We start from the raw sequence: 18595 nt of genomic DNA on the forward strand, positions 1-18595 counted from the left end.
AATGTTTTATAGCTGCTCCTAAAAGGTAAGGCTAGTTTATCTAAACTGAAGCTAGTCATAGGAGCATTGTGGTTTCTGATAATTTTTCCAGATCAAAAGTTGTTGGTAATCACACTGTTGTTAAATCCCTTTACAGTACTTTTAAATGGTTTTTTTCCTTAGAAACATATTCTCACCCTGTCAAAAGAAAAATCACAGTAAAAATAAAATTTTAAAAATCAGGGTCAAGGTTTAGATTCAAATATGTCCTTCATGGAAACCTCTGGTACATTACTGCTTTCAGATAGACTGTGAGAAGACAAAAATGAAGCCCCAAAATTATTATGGAATGAGAAAAATACTAGGCTTTGCCCAGTGACCTTAGGAGCTATTCATCTTCCTTGTCTTTTTCTATATTGAAAACTGAGACATTCAAACTCTTCAACATTCGTGCCTGGTGATTTTATATATGGGACATCTACATGATGTTATCAAGTATGTCCCAAGACTACAAGAGTCCCATTATATTTTAATGGTGTGTTTGGTGAGTGGTTAACCTACATAAGCATTGGTGTCTTGTGCCGCTGATGATGCCCTAGGGTACTGCCCAGCCTCAAGATGGGTGTGGTGGTCAGCAGTGGGGGAACATGAGCTGGCAGTGTGCCCAGGTGGCCATCTGGACTTGTGTCAGCAATACTGTGAACATCAGGACCAGGGCAGTGATCATCGCTCCATACTCGGCGCTGGTGAGGCTGCATCTCAAATCTTGTGTTCAGTTTTGGGCCCCTCATTGCAGGAAGGACATTGAGGTGCTGGAGCATGCCCAAAGAAGAGCAACAAAGCTGGGGAAGGGTCTGGATCACAAGTCTTATGGGGAGCAGCTGATGGAGCTGAGCTTGTTTAACTTGTGGAAGAGGAGGCTCAGCAGGGACCTTATTGTTCTCTAGAACTACCTGAAAGGAGGTTGTAGATAGGTGGGGTCATCCTCTCCTCCCAAGTTGCACCAGCAGAGATATAGATCAGATATTAGGAGCAATTTCTTCAGTGAAAGGGTTGCCAAGCATTGGAACAGGTAACCTATGAAAGTAGTTGAGTCACTGTCCCTGGAGGTATTTGTGTAGATGTGGTGCTTAGGTACATGGTTTAGTGTGGACTTGGCAGTGCTGAGTTAACAGGTGGACTCAATGGTCTTAAAGGTTTTTTCTAAACTAAACAATTTTATAGCTATATGAAGTCGAACATGTTTCCTGCTATGTGAAGAACTGACTGTAAATCCAATGCTTCAATCTGAAAAAGTGAAGTTTCATACCTTTAAATATTAAGGCATTTACTATTCCCTTCTTGCTATTGACTGCATTTGTCTAAAATCCATATATATATATAATCTGATCCTGTACTATTCTGAATGAACTCTGTCCCTTTGAAGTATTTAGAAACATACAGATTTCCAGAAAACACAAATATTTTGTAGTAACGAGAAGGAGATCTGTCATCTGCCCCAGAGAGCTTGTGACCTCTTTTCACGATGTTGGTACTAAAGAGAACCGCTGCAACAGCATAAATGCAATACAGTTCTATAGAAATAAATGCAGTTAATAATTGATCATCATCTAGAGGACAGTATCCCATTGAAAAAGAAGAAAGTATGAAAACTATTCACCTGCTTACCACCTACAGGATCTACAGATCAGTAGAAAAAGATTTATTTTAGGGTCTATCAGTTGACTGTAGAGCAAGTGGCACAACAAGGTGCAAGAGATTCTTTAAAATAAAAGATGTTCTGTCCTTTGGGAATATAAACCACATCTGAGAAGTGCTGAGCATGAATAGAAATAAAGACTCTTAAATGCACTCAATTATTTTATGACACATTTTATCTGCAACACAAAATTATTAGATTGGATTCTCTGCTCACTTTTGATGAGTAAACACAGTTTACTTACTCTTGGTTGCTGTTGGTAGAGTTTTTCCAATTAATATCAACTATGAGGCTGGTATAAGTAATCAAATTACTGTTTTCGTAGAACGTGTGTATGTCTTCATCTAAGATGAGTTTTTAACGTTTTGCAAGGTGATATCCTTTTTGCAGAGGATGCTAACACTAACCTATGCTAAAACTTTGTATTCCAGTTTCTTAATTTTTCATTTTGTATTTTTTTAGTATCTATCTCCCTCCTTCTGAATGGGAGATGTGAATTTGGATTATCAGCTCTTTTTAGAATATTGCAAATTTTAAGTTGAATTTCATTATAGAAGGAATTGAGTTCAGTGCCATAAAGGTCAGTGAAGTAAATTCAATACAACAGATTTCTGCTGTTTTATTTTTAACTCGGGGGTTTTAGGCTCCCCTACTACACTGTTCTTAGATCATCATCTAGCTTCCTAAAAACTCATCTAAAATATTAAGCGTCCAAAAAGAAAATAACCTATTCGTAATCTGTGCAAGTGGGTTTAATCACTAGTATGTAGTATGTCAGCCTGTGTATTCAGTCCTATGTTCTAAAGAGATGTAAAGAACTGTTTGAAACAAAGCATCCATCCCCTCTGTCAAGAAGCCTGAGTAATTTACTAGTAGTAATAATTCTATGAATTATTTAGTGCTTTCCATCATCCGTACCACATTCAGACGCTGTTGTAAAAACTCTTTTGAGGTAAATAAACATTTCAGTAAATGTTGTTACAAGATTAAACTAATAAACCACACATATTAAATTCCTCTAGAAATTGTGCGTTTCGAATCTGCCCTCTGTATTTCTTTGAAGACTTCCTGGATCTTTGTTTCCTTACTCACTAGCATAGGAAGGCTACCTGACTATTGGCATCAGTTATAATATATAATGACAAGGGCATATATAAAGAAAAGTGAGTTGTCATTAAAAAAACATTTAATATAATGAGTACAAAAAAGCCATATGGATTTCATCATTATCAGCATCATAGCCAGCAATTATCTGCAAATTATAACAATAATTGAAGTATTGGTTACTTTGCATTGTTCATTCACTTTTAGTATTGATACAACTGCCAGCAAATTAGATGATGAACCAGGTTTATTCACATTATAGCTGTATATAGAAGTTCAAATCAGAACCAGGAGACCCCACAGAAGAACAAAAACACTGGGTATTGTGACCTCTTCCATTAAAAATATCTCAACCTTAGTCTGAAAGAGGGTTCACGAGTCAATGTGACATGCATGAGAAAGGATGGAGGATAAAGAAGGCTACACAGTCAGTTATGGCTCCTTTGATTCTTATCTTAGAAATCTCACTATTCACATTCTAAAGTTTTAGTGATTGTTCTCTAGAATCCTTACCTTAGGAATCCTTGATTTTCTTTCACCCTTTTCTAGGGTCTCAGTAAACTAGCTACAACTGCCTTGCTCATCTCATAAGACTTCCAAATCACTAAAAGTGATTCAAATTCCATGTTTTGGTTTCTAACAATACGTACTCATGAAGACGTACTAAATTCTTTACGCTCCAGACACAGAGCAAGTTACATATTTGCAGTTTGAGACCAGCTGCGTATTTACTGGGTGTGACCACTATTTCTTATAATGAAAACCTTTGTATCTAATGCTTAGAAGCTTGTTGCCTACATACTAGCTTGACTTGCTGCTGGTAAAATGTGTGTTATGAGGCTGACTCAAAACATACTGAATAACATTTTTAAAAATCCCTTCAGTGGGCTTTGGTTCAGTGGGCTTTTCTATGAGATTAGAAAGTCCACATTGAAAATTAATCATAAATATTTGAGAGAAAACTATCATCTCATTTTAATGTAGTTGGTCAGCATTCATAGAAAGGTACTGGTTTAGCTACTTAGTAATATACTCTATTCAAAAGCAGCTGAGGGAGGCACAACTGAATATCCTTAGATTAGTTCAGTTGGTTAGAACATGGTGCTAATAACATCAAGGATGTGGGTTTGATCTCCATATGGGCGATTCACTTAAGAGTTGGACTCCGTAATCCTTGTGGGTTCCTTCCAATTCAGGATATTCTTTGATTCTGTGATCTTATTATGTAAAAGATGGCTAATTATTGTAGCAGTGAATCTGATGAGAAATTGATTTAAACATGTTTCAAAATGGCTTTTTGTATTTTCTGCAGTGTCACTGCCTCCCTCTCCCAGACACCCCCTGTGAAGCTATTGTCTCCCATACAAGGTGTCCTGGGAAGGTGTCCTGAGGTGTTTCTCATTGGTCCCCTGTTAACCCCTTCCTATTGGCTGTTGACCCTTTACCTGATGGTTTTTTCTGTGTGACCCTGAACTTGTGATTGGTTCCCCTTTGACCCTCCTAAAAGCTTTATAAACCCCTTCCCAACAATAAACTCCCTCTTGCCTCCTCTCCACGCCCGGTGTGCTGTCTCTGTACCAGCCATGGGACCACGTGCATGGGGGGAGGGGGGAGCACCTCTGCCCTCCAGGCTCAGGGCCTGAAAAACCCTGTCGCAGAGTCCCCTTTCCCCGTCCCTCAAGACGTCGGAATGGTTCTTCAGATGGAGAAGGAACTAGAGTTGGGCTCCACCATGTCGTGGGTGGGGAAAGGGATCCAGAAATTATGTGCATTTTCTTTAAGTACATTTAACAGAGCTGAAGAAATTATCTCAGCATCAGGTCATTTCCCTCACATTCTAATCCCGGAGAGAAGAAAGGCATAAAAACCTGACAAGTATGATTTTGCCAAGGGCAGAAGGACAGCTGAACTTCTAGGACTTTCTTTTCAACAACAGAAGTCCTTATTTCAAAGTGTCACACGTAAGTGAGGGAAAACACTGGGTTTTTCAAGGAGTCTGACTTGAAAAATGAAAAGTGAAAGCTACACTTATGGTCAGTTTCCCAAGCAACCTCTGCTTTACACAGCCACACTTCACTGAAGAAAGGACAACTAACAGATGGTTTCCAGATACTACACTACCAAGAGCATTGGTGACCTTTTAGAAAAATACTATGAGGTACCATATCTAGAGCCATTCTCATCATACTGATATGATGAGAAGGGAAGTAAGCATGGTAACACAGTCAGCAATAAGGTACAGATTTCTAGACGTGTGACTTCAACATTCTGTGAATTCCAAGGGCATTTGAATCGTAGTTCAGGACATGTAGCATTTTATTTGCATTGAGCAGACAGTGTTTCCTCCCAGGGAACAACAACATGTTTCCTCCCAGGGAACAACAACATAAGAGACCAGTACTTAGAAATCCCTGACCCAGGAAAGCAGGGTAAAGGAATGTTGGAAGGAAGACTTTCCCTTGGTCAAAAAGGGTTGGGTTAGAGAACACCTAGGAAGACTGGACATCCACAAGTTCATGGGCCTGATGAGATGCCTCCACGAGTACTAAGAGAGCTGGCAGACACTATAGCTAGGCTGCTCACGATCATCTTTTAAAGGCTGTGGTGATCAGGAGAGGTGCTTGAGGACTCAAAGAAAACAAATATTACCCCAGTGTTCAAAAGGGGCAAGAGGGAGGATCCAGGGAACTACCAGCCAGACAGCATTACATCAGTCCCTGGAGAGGTGATGGAGCACCTCATTCTGAAAAACATCTCTGTCCACATGGATGACAAGAAGGTGATCAAGAGTAGTGAGCATGGATGCACCAGAGGTAAATCATGCTTGACCAACCTAATTGCCTTCTACAATAAGGCAACTACTTGGATGGATGAGAGGAGAGCAGTGGATATTGCCTTGATTTAGCAAGGCTTTCAACACCATCTCTCACAATATCCTCATAAGCAAACTCAGGAAGGGTGAACTGGATTAATGGACAGAGAGGTGGATTGAGAACTGGCTGAACAGCAGATCCCAGAAGGTAATAATGAGTGGCACGGGGTATAGTTTGAGGCCTGTTACTAGTGGCACACCCCAAGGTTCAATACTGGACCTAGTGTTGTTTGACTGAAATTATTTTGCATTGGGCAATGGTTTTCATTAGGATGATCTCTAGTTCAATATAAAACAGGAAAAAGCATTTGTCTGAACTATAACAGAAACACAGGCAAAGTAACTGAAGATGAAATAAGAATGTGTCGCACAGGGTCCATTATACCACTCAGAGTCTGCCAGGATGATTCGCATTTTACTGAACTTCACCCTTCCCTGCTTATAGCTGACTTATGCCCAAGACTCACTTTATAGCCATTAGAGAAAAAAAGCAGCCCTTCTAAAACATAGAATCATTTAATCCTAATATATGTCTTTTGTGATTTGACCTGCAAACAAATGGTCCCATGAAGAAGACCTACACATCTGTTAAGGCATTTAGTACAAGATGGATAGTAAAATAAAAGAACGTTGATCAGCAGTAGGGGAAAAAATGTTCAGATATCATACAAGAACTGAGAAACTCCGGCTTGGTACCACAGAAATACAAGAAATCAGCTTTGCAGACCATACAGGATAATTAAAACTGAGTGATCAGGCATTCCTAATGTGATTAAGTGACCTGATTTCATGGGTTTTAAGAAGTAATTGAGTTGAGTCAAAATATGAGTTGGTTTGGTACCTTATGCATCACAGGTCAGTAAATCATTATGCATGAAAGGTATTTTAACCATGACCTGTATGGGCTTTGAATCAGGATTCAACTCTGGGGAAGGACATTGTTTCAAAGTGAATGCAAAGCTCCTTTGCACTCTTTTTTTTTGAGTGACAGACTGGGGCAAGGCAGCCTTCTACTTAGCGTAGACCAGTGTAATCAACTGAGCTGGGCACTGCACCTGTCCTAGCATTACTTCAACACCTCAAAGTGATGTGTTGCAACATAACTAATATTTATCATGACAGATCTTTTTAGTTTTTATAGCACTCTTTTTGTTGCACCAGTATCTTTTCTCAACACTTGGAGCAACACAAGGATGTCACATTTGGCATTGCAAAACAAGACTTTTATGCAGTTCCTTTCTATGCACTGACATTTCTGCAAGAGCTGTGGCTTGAAAAATCAGAGCAGACAGCAAGAAAAGAACACCACAGATGTCAAATTCTCAATAAATGTAAAGCTCTGAGTCTCCTCTAAACAGTCTCTTCCTGTACATTAGTTGCTTCATATTACCTGATTAGCAATCTCATTGGCTCAAATGATAATAAAAAGAATCATACAAAGACACCAAATGAGATTCCACTAAGAAGGAATTCAGAGTCCTATGATTGCTGTCATGACATAGTCTAACACAGAGATATCTGAATCATTGAAAATTGCTTATGTACTTGGCTAAGCTGAGATTCTGACATGATTTGGAGAAGCTACCAAGATATAATTAAGATATCAGTATTGTCTTATTGTCAGTGATTTATATTTATGGATTTCTGAGAATTTGAGGGTTTTTTAAAAAAATCCTTATAATGAATTATTGGAAAAAATCTTTAGTGAAGTGTCTCCTGGATTTGATGCAATGCATGAAAATACTTCAATCAATAAATAATTAACAGGAAAATATTCAACTTTATGTGAGTCCATAGAGAATTCAATGGCTAATGGATATTTTCTAGGAGAAAACATGTAAGTAAGTTAAATGCTTTCCTTTATTGGTGAAAATTCTGAGGCAGAGCGCAGAACATCCCAACTGTGCAAGTAAAAACAAATAACCTTGTCCTGAGGTGTCTTGGGTCACACCAAGCATGTTTTCATACTGCTCTGTAATGGGCTGTTTTTCGTGTTTTGAAAGTGTCACACCCAGAAGGTCCCAGAGCAGCCTCTAACTGACTCCCTATTTCCTTTCCATAAGGAAGATACAGGTAGACTTTCTGTATGCATATATAGATATATTTTTCTCTGTAGGTACAGAGAGAGATCTTCAATAGAGTAAGGACAATAAGGAAAAGGCCCAGGATATTTTCTCCATAAGACCACAAAAAAAAAAAAAAAAGCAACAACTATTCAATGGTTCGTGAATCAGAAAATTTAATTTCCACATCAGTTTCAGATATATGGGGCAGGTAATGCAGAGTTCCCCTTGTTCACAACTGTGCAGAGCCTCCAGCTGCCTGGGGGAAAACTGCACTGTACAGATGAGGCTGTGTGTACTTGTTTGTTCTTATGTCCATGGCATTAATGAAGGTTGATGCAGTATCTCAAGTGCACTATCTCACAGAATGGAAATATTGATTTATTTTAAAACACAACTGATTCAGCCCCTAATACTCACATTTTAATATAACAAGAACTAAAATGCATGTAAGTAGTCTGACAGTAGGCAGGCATCGACATCTGTACCCAGGGAGGCTCTCCAGGGTGGCTTGAAATGACAAGCAGCACCAGTTTTCAAATCTTTCAAATCAAACCCCCACTTTCAGGGTTCTTATTAGGAGTGTACCAGTTGTGGATGAGTCTGATTGATGTGTCAGGAGTCAAATGTCCCAAATCCTACTGTGAGTCAGTAGGATTTATTCACCACTTCTGATTCCAGCTGTCCTGAGGACTGTAGGTAGATGTGTGCCAGGATCTTGATGGCTCTCTACGGCATGTGTCAGCCGTTTTTATAGCTCTCCTCCTCTTGCTATTTTGTACCCTTGTGTTCATATTTCCTTTCCATTCATACTAATAGAAACATCTTTTACTGAGTTTTGCCACATCAGTAGAAGATTCCTGGACATCTGTTTTCTAGTAGGTTGCAGGCATTTTTGTATGACCTGACCAAAAAAAAAAAAAAAAAAACAAAGAAAGAAAAATGTTAAAAAAGACACTAGCTACCTTTTTTGATTCATAAGTGTTCTTCTCAACAGCCTTGCATGCTTCTGTCCTTTAGTATTTCAATGATACCCTAATTATCACAAAATATATCACTTTCCTGGCCCAGAATTAAAAATTAGGATTACAAATCACTTTATTCTATGCAATCATTTAATCTATGAATTCTAATCAGATTCAATCTTTATATTCTGTTAATTTTACTGGATAAGGATGAGCTGGTGTGCTTCTCCAATTTCTTATTCTCTATTACTCACTTTACATTATCCCTTACATATCAAAGGGAACTATTTTCAACAAAACTGGATGAAAGTTTGATAGAAGGGAAAGACAGACTTGCCACTGAAAGGACAGACGGAAAGAACTTTGCCAAGTAATAAGCAAGGTATTTCCTTCATTTTTGCATAATATTTTAAATGCGCTTATGGGGATTGTCATGCAGCATTTATGCTTTAGAGTGGCAGCTGCATCTCTCCTGAGAGTAGTGACACAGTGAGAACTAGTCAGAAGTTTAGTTCCACAAATCCCATTTATGAGAAAGTCAGGTTATTTAATATAAAACTGAGCTGTGCAAGAATAAGACAGGGATTTTTACAGAGTTCATATTAATAGGAAGACATTTTCTGCACAACTATATCAGAGAGTGTTTTTCGTACAATGTTAAACACTGAAATGCACAAAACAACATACAATATTTACCCTGGGCTTACATTGTTACCAGCATCTGGAGAAAAAATACTGAATGACAGGAGGAAAAAATCCTATTAAAATATTCTATTATCAGGCCATTAAAAAAATTTGAAAAGTTGTTTTGGAACCGTTAGAACGATCATGAAAATCTGCCAATGCCTATAAGAATATAAACATTCCGAGACAGAATAAATCATGAGGTATCTCTTTAGGACTTCCTATTGGTTTGATTATTGTCTTCTATAGCAGGTCTAGCATGACATCCAGTTCCAAATCCCTTGGTTCACACAAAACCAAAGCACATTATTGTAACAAACATTATTAATGATGCTACAATAATGTGCCTGTCACAAGAACTTGTCACAATAATGATGCAATTGCCCTAAACCGGCATATTCCAAATGCACAACCCCATTCTGCTACAGCAGTGTGTGCATTAACCAGATAACATCTCTCTCTGAAATAAAGACTTGAAAGAATTTTAAAAAGTCATATAGTAGATCAGCTCCTATTTTCTTATGGAACAAACCTATTCAGCTGGTGTCACCAGCAGGTATAAATCTTCAGACAATGAACTAAATTATTCCCCAGAGAATGACCTGTCACCCAAACTGCTGAATTTGTTCCCATTCCCAGTTCTCTGCATTTGTAAGCATTATAATATCATTCTGCAGCTTCCATATCATAGCATCTTCTATGGAAGGATCTCTGCATATTTTGCAGTTGTTAGGTAACTTAGCTTTGCAAAAGGGAGTTATCGCAAAGTGGAGAATCCTTAACAGCTTTTATTTTTTAAAGGTGGAAACTGAAGGGTAAACAGGTTTACGATAGCTTTTTTACGGAAAAACTGAACATCTGTGCCTTTGAAAACAAGAACAATCTAAGATCAGCAAATTCTATCATCAGAGCAACGATGAAGGAACAAAGAAAAGAAACAGCCAACATTATAAGACTTGGAGAACTTCTTTTATTTTTTTTTTAAAGCATTCAATTCCCATATTACTCTAGAATAATGTTGTTTTAAAAGTAGTCAGTTATGTAGTATGTAACAAAGGATGTACAGAGTGAAACACATTATGTGAATAAGGTTGCTTTAATATTATGGAGTTAGACTTGTTTAGAAACAAAGAAAACACTACTCTAGTAATAATTTATGTTTTGCTATTTATATCACCAAGATGCTCATTACCAGAATAAACAAGTGCATGCTTAAATTTTCCTTTTTGAGTTAAGCCCTGAGAAGTGAGTGAAGTTTTGAGCACCTTAGCATTCTAAAGAGAGAAATTCAGACTAGGTGAGTGATTGGTAGAAGTCTAAATGTTTGACAAGGATGTCTTCACAAACAGAGGTACATATTGTCCCATTGAAGACCTTATCAAGTGAAATTTTTCAAGTGGCTTCCATAACAAACCAGGATTTTACCCAAGGAGGTTTTGATGAAGTTTTACTGATGTCGATAACTTACAAGGCTGCACCAAGAAGGCAGGGTGCAACTTCAGGACAAACAGTGGGACATGGAAAGATGTATCTTAGTACTTAAGGAAGGAAGCAAAACAACTTTACTGATAGGAGAACAAATGGAGGTGAAGAACATAATGAAAACCAGGAACAAGCAGTGTTTTGGGTAGAGAAGTTGTAATACAAAATATTCTTATGTTAGAATGCGGAATAGTTAAGTACATTAAGGGCTGCAATTAAAAAAAATATGAGAAAATAAACTGCTCCCATTTATTTGAAGTGTATAGTTATGTTTTATCCAGAATAATTATATTAATAATACCATGCTTATGCCTTTGTCTTGTAATGAATTGTGGGTGTTTGTGAAAATGGAGCTATTGTAATGATTGCATCTATTATTTTGTGGAAATGAAGGATGAGATTCATTTCACTCAGCTTTGGAAGAGTTGGGCATTAAGTCTAAGTTCATTATCTAGACCCCCTTTGGAGTCACCTGTCAAAGAGGCAATTCCAAACTTAAAATGTCTAATACAGTCAAGACTAATAACCTTTGGACTTGCCTGCCTGTTACCATTGATTATAGAAAAATCTGAAGACTAACTTACTAGATAGAGAATATTCACATAGCTAAAGTTAGATGATACTAATTCTACCCCAATAACATTTTTTCACATTAAATCTTATTGAGAATAAGTCTTTGAAGTCTCTAACTGCTGTTACACTTACTTATAAATACATGTTTAAAAGTTGTGCAAGATCTCAACTGAGCACTTACAATTTCCATGCTTTCTTCAAGAATGATAATTCGTAAATAGTTCATTTTGTTCAAGTAGCAATTAGCAAAGCGTTTTAAGTACCTAAGATTACCAGAGTAAACCTTTAATTAAACTGGATAAAGAGATTTTGTTAACCTAGCAGAGTTTTCCCTAGAGAAGAGTAATGGATATCACTGGCATCTAGAACAAATGCTGTATTTCTGACTGATGTATTACATGGCACAACTTTTATAACATAACTGGGTGTCATCTGCATAACATTTGCAGAAAACAGAAATTTAATCCACAGGTTTTCCTCTTCAACAGTACAACTACGTCCTGTTATCTCCAGTGGTCCTTAAATCTAAGTCAGTCTCCTAAAGCAGGGCCACATGGATTCACTGTTCACTTCTGTAAGTGATTATTGCTGCATCAGTTCTGTGACAAGACTTTCCATTAACTGTGTAACACTAGTTTCTGCAGGACTCAGAATATGAACAAAGAAATCTGTGGAAACAGAGATGATAAACTGTGCTAAATACACCATGACTGTGCAGTTAAAGCAGCTTTTGGTCAAGATGCTGAAGAGCAAACTCGATACACTAAATCCATTTGCTAAGCTTTGGAAATTAAAATAAATGCTAACAGTATCTAGCTGCTGGACTTCCTACATCCATGGGGGAAAGGTTCATTACAATTTGTATTTCCTTTCTAATCCAGTCTGGCTATGCTATTTTGTGTTTAGATAGTATGCCCATACTCTTCGTCACTTCTGACTTTTTTACCTCCACCATATCACACTGGGACAAGCAGTTTGTGTATTTATATCTCTGGTTGATATGCAGAACTAAAACGGTTCTGATTTTTAGAAGTTTCACATCAAGACTATCAGGGTCTGAAAAGTAGGAAGCACAGATTTTCAGCTTTGCCTCTGGTCAGGCCAACCCTGAACCCTTTTTTTTCCCCTGCTTCATTTTTATGGTGGAGGAAAAGCACAAGAAAAAGGACACCACCATAATGGAATAAGGCCTCAATATATCATCTTTCTGGGAGGTGAGGATCAGAACCTATCTGTAATGTTTCTCTCATTCTTAGAAACATAGATGTGAAGTTAGAGTAGGCCATAAGGGCTAGTTGTGAGAGCAAGATTTTACATTTGACCTTTACTTCTGTTAGACGTCACAGTTTGAGAGAACCCCATTCCAATGAGAAGCCAGCAACAAACACATTGCTGTAAGGAATAGATGATAACTTTAGCTAAAGGAGATGTTTTGCTGTCATGACGTGTTTGTAAGGAATGTATGCCAGTGAGAATGCTTTGACCTTGTTGGAACAGCAGCTAAGGCAAGGATGAGACTGTCTGCTCAGGCTCCCACTTGCTCTGAGAAGGAAGTATAATAAAAATAATTGACAGTTTTGAGTGAATAACAAAACCCAAGAATGATGAAAAAAACCCAAATTCCTCATTTTTCCCCAGATTCACTTTCTTCCCAGGAGAACAGAATAGTTGATCGTCCTAGAAGGATTGCGTGACCCTTTATTTTTTGCCCGTGCCCAGAAAATTGTTTGGCATGTTGCCCTACCTTTCTATAGCTTTGTTGGCCCTAGTCTGTCTGAGTGCTTTGTCACAGATAATCTGCACAGGAAAAAGAGATGGTATAGGGTTTACTGCATTTTACTGCCTCTTTTGCCTCAGTACCACCTGTTAAGATAAATGGTTATCACAGCAGCATCCAGTTCCTCTCTTCAGCTCAGCATCCAAGGAAACCATCACCCTGAGGAAGTACAAAGTATGGCAGCAATGACAAAGTTGTGTTTATGGGAAGCTCTGCTGGGTGGATTCTGCCTACACTTTACATAGTTGCTTAGGCTGGTCTTTGTGGGGAGAGATCAGCTCAGGTGCTTTGCGCTACTGGTCTCAGCATGTTCTGCTGTGCAATAACCTCCTTCATTATTTCTTGATTTTCCTCATTTCTGAAATTGTACATCTGCAATTCTGCTTGTTCTGCTCTTTTGCAGATTTGTATGCATTTTACCAAATTCAACTCACAGTTTTTAGCAGATGCTCATGTACCTTCCTGTTACTTCAGGTCACCTCTAAGTATGTGATCCTGAGAATCACAGAAAATTAAACTTTTATGCTGCTTCAAGGAAATAAATTTAAGTTTTCTTCAAACTACTCCAGTAGTTTCCAGAATTCATTCATCCAAATTTTTATTTTAAAGTAAGTGAATGATATATAAATGCAATACAAAATTTATGGTCCAGGAAGCTTTTACACTAATTTGACATATACAAAAACAAAGGGTCAAGGAAGGAACAATGCAACTCCCAAAAGCAACCTAGCTATTGACTTGAACATTTATATTTTGTATTGTCTGCTCCTTCAAAAGAGGTATAACAAGACTGAAAATTTATTTTTATTGTTTTCCTTTTCTACTGTTGATTTTCCTTTCTTGACTGATAAGCACTCTACAGACAAAAGGAGTCCCAAGGAGTGTTCACTGTTGTCAGTGGCATTATCATAGTCTTTATTCAGTGTAGTATTCAGAATAATAAAAAGAAATAAAATTAAAACATATCCGTGCTTCGACTGTATTTTTGCAGGACCTAAGGGGTTCTCCACCCATATATCCACTCAGATGTTATTTGTGGTTGTCTTCACTGACTGTCATCTGTAGTTGTGAAAATAATAATAAAAATATTGTGGGCTATTCAAGACCACTTCACTCTGTAAAAGCTGTCAGACCTTATACATTCCTTATCCTTGTATGAGCCCTATAGAGAACCCACTTCCACGAAGCAAATAATTTCCCTCAGACGTTTTTTTTCCAACATAAAGCAACTATTCCCTTTTAACCTTCACATAATGTAACCTATTCTAAAGAATTCCACTCATGGGTCCATATTTTTAATCAGCTGGAGACAGATCAAGGGAGAAAAAAAATATACACAGAGGAAGGCAGAGGTCATCAGACTGCTCTATGTCCTAAGTATTGGTGAGTGTCAGTCTCTTCTCCCAGGCAACCAGCAGTAGGACAAGAAGGCATGGTCTTAAGCTCTGCCAGGGGAAGTTTAGGTTGGATATTAGGAAGATATTTTTTATAGAGAGAGTAATCAGACATTGGAATGGGCTGCCCAGTGAGGTGGTGGATTACCCATCCCTGGAGGTTTTTAAGGTGAGACTGGATGTGAGACTTAGTGCCATGATCTAGTAACCACGGCAGTGTTGGATCAAGGGTTGGACTGGATGATCTCGGAGGTCTTTTCCAACCTGGTTGATTCTATGATTCTATGATTCTATGATCAGTAGACATCATCAATGTGGGATGAGCAAGAATATTAAGCAGGGTTGATATTCAAGGGACATTTTACTGTTTTCAAGGATGGGATCACCGGTTTTATGAGCACTTCAGATGACTATCATCCTGAAAGCTTAGTACAGTATCTATCCAAAATCCATATTGAAGTCCTAACAGATGTTGGCTCTTGTTCACGAGGAAGGAAAAAGCTTTTTGAGAGCTCTATGTGCTCTGATTCTTTTGCATTGAGCTCTAGAGTATGGAGTTGGGGTCAAACTACTAGTTGTAAGGAGTAAAGAGTAAGAGGACTCACTTCATTCCAAAAGTCTGTTAGCACGGACATGCTCCCTTTAAGCAACAGAAATGAGAAATAACTGCTTTATTGTGCTTGGTCATATCTCTCTGCTCTTCATCAGGAAGCCACAGAAGCAGACTGGACCATAAACAGACAGCTATTTAAAGTAGATAAAAACACAAATCCTAGGAACATATATGTTTTTTGCTCCAAATGTTTTATAATAGTTGCCAAAATGTAAAAAACAGGGAGTCTTTTAAGGAGATCAGACTATATTTGGGGATAGCATTTTATAAGCTGAGGAACATAAAGACTGTTTAATTTTATAGCTAGGTTGAACAATATGATTCCTTTGTTTTTCTTGTGTTATACTTACTAATGAAATCTACTCTAACAAATAAGTCCAAGAGTGAGTTAGTTGCTTAATAATTTGCTATATCCAGTTAATGTTGTAATAATTCTAATCTACCAAATTATTACATAGTATTTTGCTGATTTTGTTACTTTATTAATAGAAAATCAATGCAGTAAATTATCAAGAGTTATGAATTTCTTTTTCCTTAGAGAAGCATATAAAGAATAAAATTACTTTTTTTAAGTAATTCTTCTCTCTTCTACTGAGAGAAGACTGAAGTTAAAAATATTTTTTATTACTTTTTTAATAGAAAAGAAAGTAACAAACAAAATTGATCTAGAGGCAAGAATAATTCTCATATATGCGGTGTAGTATCTATTTAATACTGAAATGGTAGTAGATAATGTTAGACAATAAAAATTCCCCTGCATTTTTAAGTAGCCATAAGCAAAAAAAAAAAAAAAAAAAAACACAGAAAAGCAGTCAAATACAGTCTGTTTCTCTAAAATATTGGTGATTTTTTTTTTATAAAACTTTGGGGTTTTTTAATTAATTGAAATATGAGTGATCAAAAGATATACCAATCTCTCAACTTGATATATTGCAGATACAGAATTATGGAAAAAGCATGGTGTTATATTTTATAATTAGTTAGTCAAATAGTTAGCTCTTGTGGGTCTTAACTAATTTATATTTTTGAGGCACTATTGACATTATATTCTATTGTACCAGAGAATTTGTAATGAACACCTGTGTAAAAACCAACTGTGTTTTCAGGAATTTGCATAGGTGAATGCAAACCTGTTTGCAGGGCAAGGAGCTACATTTACAGGTGCCTGGTTATTCTACTTCTATTTCTGAGTCTGATTCCAGGTTGCCACTAAAGTGTAAAACATAGATTGTCAGCATTTGACGATCCAGTTGACAGCAGCTGCTTTCAGGACCTCTGAAAACAAACGCCTTTGAAACACATTTTCTAAAATCCTCCCCAGGAGGGCCAACAGTGTCCTGGGGGCATCAGGCACACCATTGCCATCTGAGGGAGGTGATTGTCCCACTCTGCTCTGCACTGGTGCAGCCTCACCTTGAATATTGTGCACAGTTTTGGGCACCACAACGTAAAAGAGATATTAAGCTCTTAGAGAGTACCCAAAGGAGGACAAAAAAATGATGAGGGGCCTTGAGGGAAGCCATATGAGGAGCAGCTGAGGGCACTTGGTCTGTTCAGTCTGGAGAACACTTTCTCGTGAGGGGAAGAGGAGGGGCAGGCACTGATCTCTTCTCTGTAGTGACCAGTGACAGGACATGAGGGAATGTCCTGAAGTTGTGTCAGCAGAAGCTTAGGTTGGATATTACGAAAAGGCTGTCTAGGGAAGTGGTATAGCACCAAGCCTGACAAGTGTTCAAGAAATATTTGGATGATACTCTTAGGCACATGGTGTGACTGTTGGGGATGGTACTGCGCAGGGCTAAGAATAGGGCTCAATGATCCTTGTCAGTCTCTTCCAGCTCTGCAGATTTTGTGATTCTGTGATTCTTTTGGCACCAAATATCTGTCATTCTCAAGGTATTTTGACAAATTGCAGTGAACAAATATGCAACATATTCCTCAGCTTGAAAATTTTTATGGTGACAGATAAAATGCCAGTGACTTTTTTTACAGATGTTTACATTTGCTAATGTTTCAGAGAACATATTCTTAAAAAAAAAAAAAAAAAAACCAAACCAAAAAAAACCCCACACCTTTCTATGACTAAAAAATATATTTTTTTTATTCCAACGTGCTGCTATTTATAACTCTATGCTCTGGGTTTTTTTAAAGATTCTATGATGTTCATTCAAGGAAAAATTATGTATCTTAAAATTCACTAATAAGTAGGTATCCCCATGAGTATCCCTCCTAAAATTAATTAGAAAATTAGAATGCAATTATAGCTGAGAAAAACATCATAAATTAGATATTAAATAGCTTCTTAGACATATTTGCATTCCCTCCTAAGTAACAGTGTTTTTGCGATGTGTAATTCCTTAACTCATCATTACAAAGCACTTAATAGTGTAGCTTTGCCATCCTTAATTTCTTATGTCTTTTGCCTGGTGAATTCAATTACGCTGCCACTCAATAAGAAGAATGCAAATCATGATAAATAATGCAGACTATATATTTTATATATGGTGCTGTTGAGCACTATCTGTGTACATCCAAAGCTACTAAAACAAGGCAGAGGATATCAAGTTTCACAAGTGTATCTGGTTTAAATGGTAAATCCATGGCTCACTGAAGATCTGATTTTAAATGATATCGTAATCCAGTGAGGGACCTCCACTACCACTGATTTTTTTAGACCTTGGACATGCTTAGCATTTCTTGGGAGTTTCCCAACTTTTGCAGGACTGAGCAAGAAGTAAAAAACTCATAAAACACAAGTAAGTAATTACACGCAGTTTCAGAGACCCAATTTTCGAAAAAAATTACAAGAAGGTAACTGTGCATCTACAGTGTTCAAAAGCCCTTTGCATGCTATGAAAGCAAAGAATTAGATTACAAATCCAGTAACAGACTAGCACAAGAAAAACAATTAATCCAACTCCATCCTATAGCAAGATGAAGCTACTCTTGATAAACCTTTCTTTAGCCTTCCACCAAAATAACAGAAAATCTAGTAAAGCATTTAACTTCTTAAATTAAGACAATTAAAGGTAGAAATCACAAGGCAGTTCATACAGATGGTGAATTCAGATGACCACTGTAAAAAGCTACAGTTTTTAAGACAGAACACTTGGCAGTATCTACACTGTCCAAGACACAGGCTGAAGGGCCAGATCCCTTTCATCCACACTGCTAACTATATTGCTTACTGCCTGGCTTAGTTTGGGATGTTGATAGCTCCTACAAAAACACAGTTCATTTATATTAAGATATTAATAACTTTGTCCTTTCTTAATCAGCCATGCAATTAACCTACTAGACACGTAAAACAAACAATAAGGTGCAGGAGAAAACTTGCCTGTTTCTAAAATTAATTGCTATATGTTATCAAGCTATATCACACTTCTAAAT

The 18595-nt window shown here is 37.4% G+C and overlaps 1 long non-coding RNA gene across 1 annotated transcript in view; it reads right to left on the bottom strand.

Moving 5' to 3' along the window:
- Positions 1–7868: 7868 nt before the first annotated feature.
- LOC135409534 (uncharacterized) overlaps positions 7869–18595 on the bottom strand; it is a 57026-nt gene continuing 46299 nt past the window's right edge. The window contains exon 2 of the long non-coding RNA XR_010428246.1: positions 7869–8621. This is a non-coding gene — a long non-coding RNA (uncharacterized LOC135409534). The remainder of the gene's footprint in view (positions 8622–18595) is intronic.

This window comes from Pseudopipra pipra, chromosome 2 (assembly GCF_036250125.1).
Source record: "Pseudopipra pipra isolate bDixPip1 chromosome 2, bDixPip1.hap1, whole genome shotgun sequence".
NCBI classification, from domain to species: Eukaryota; Metazoa; Chordata; class Aves; order Passeriformes; family Pipridae; genus Pseudopipra; species Pseudopipra pipra.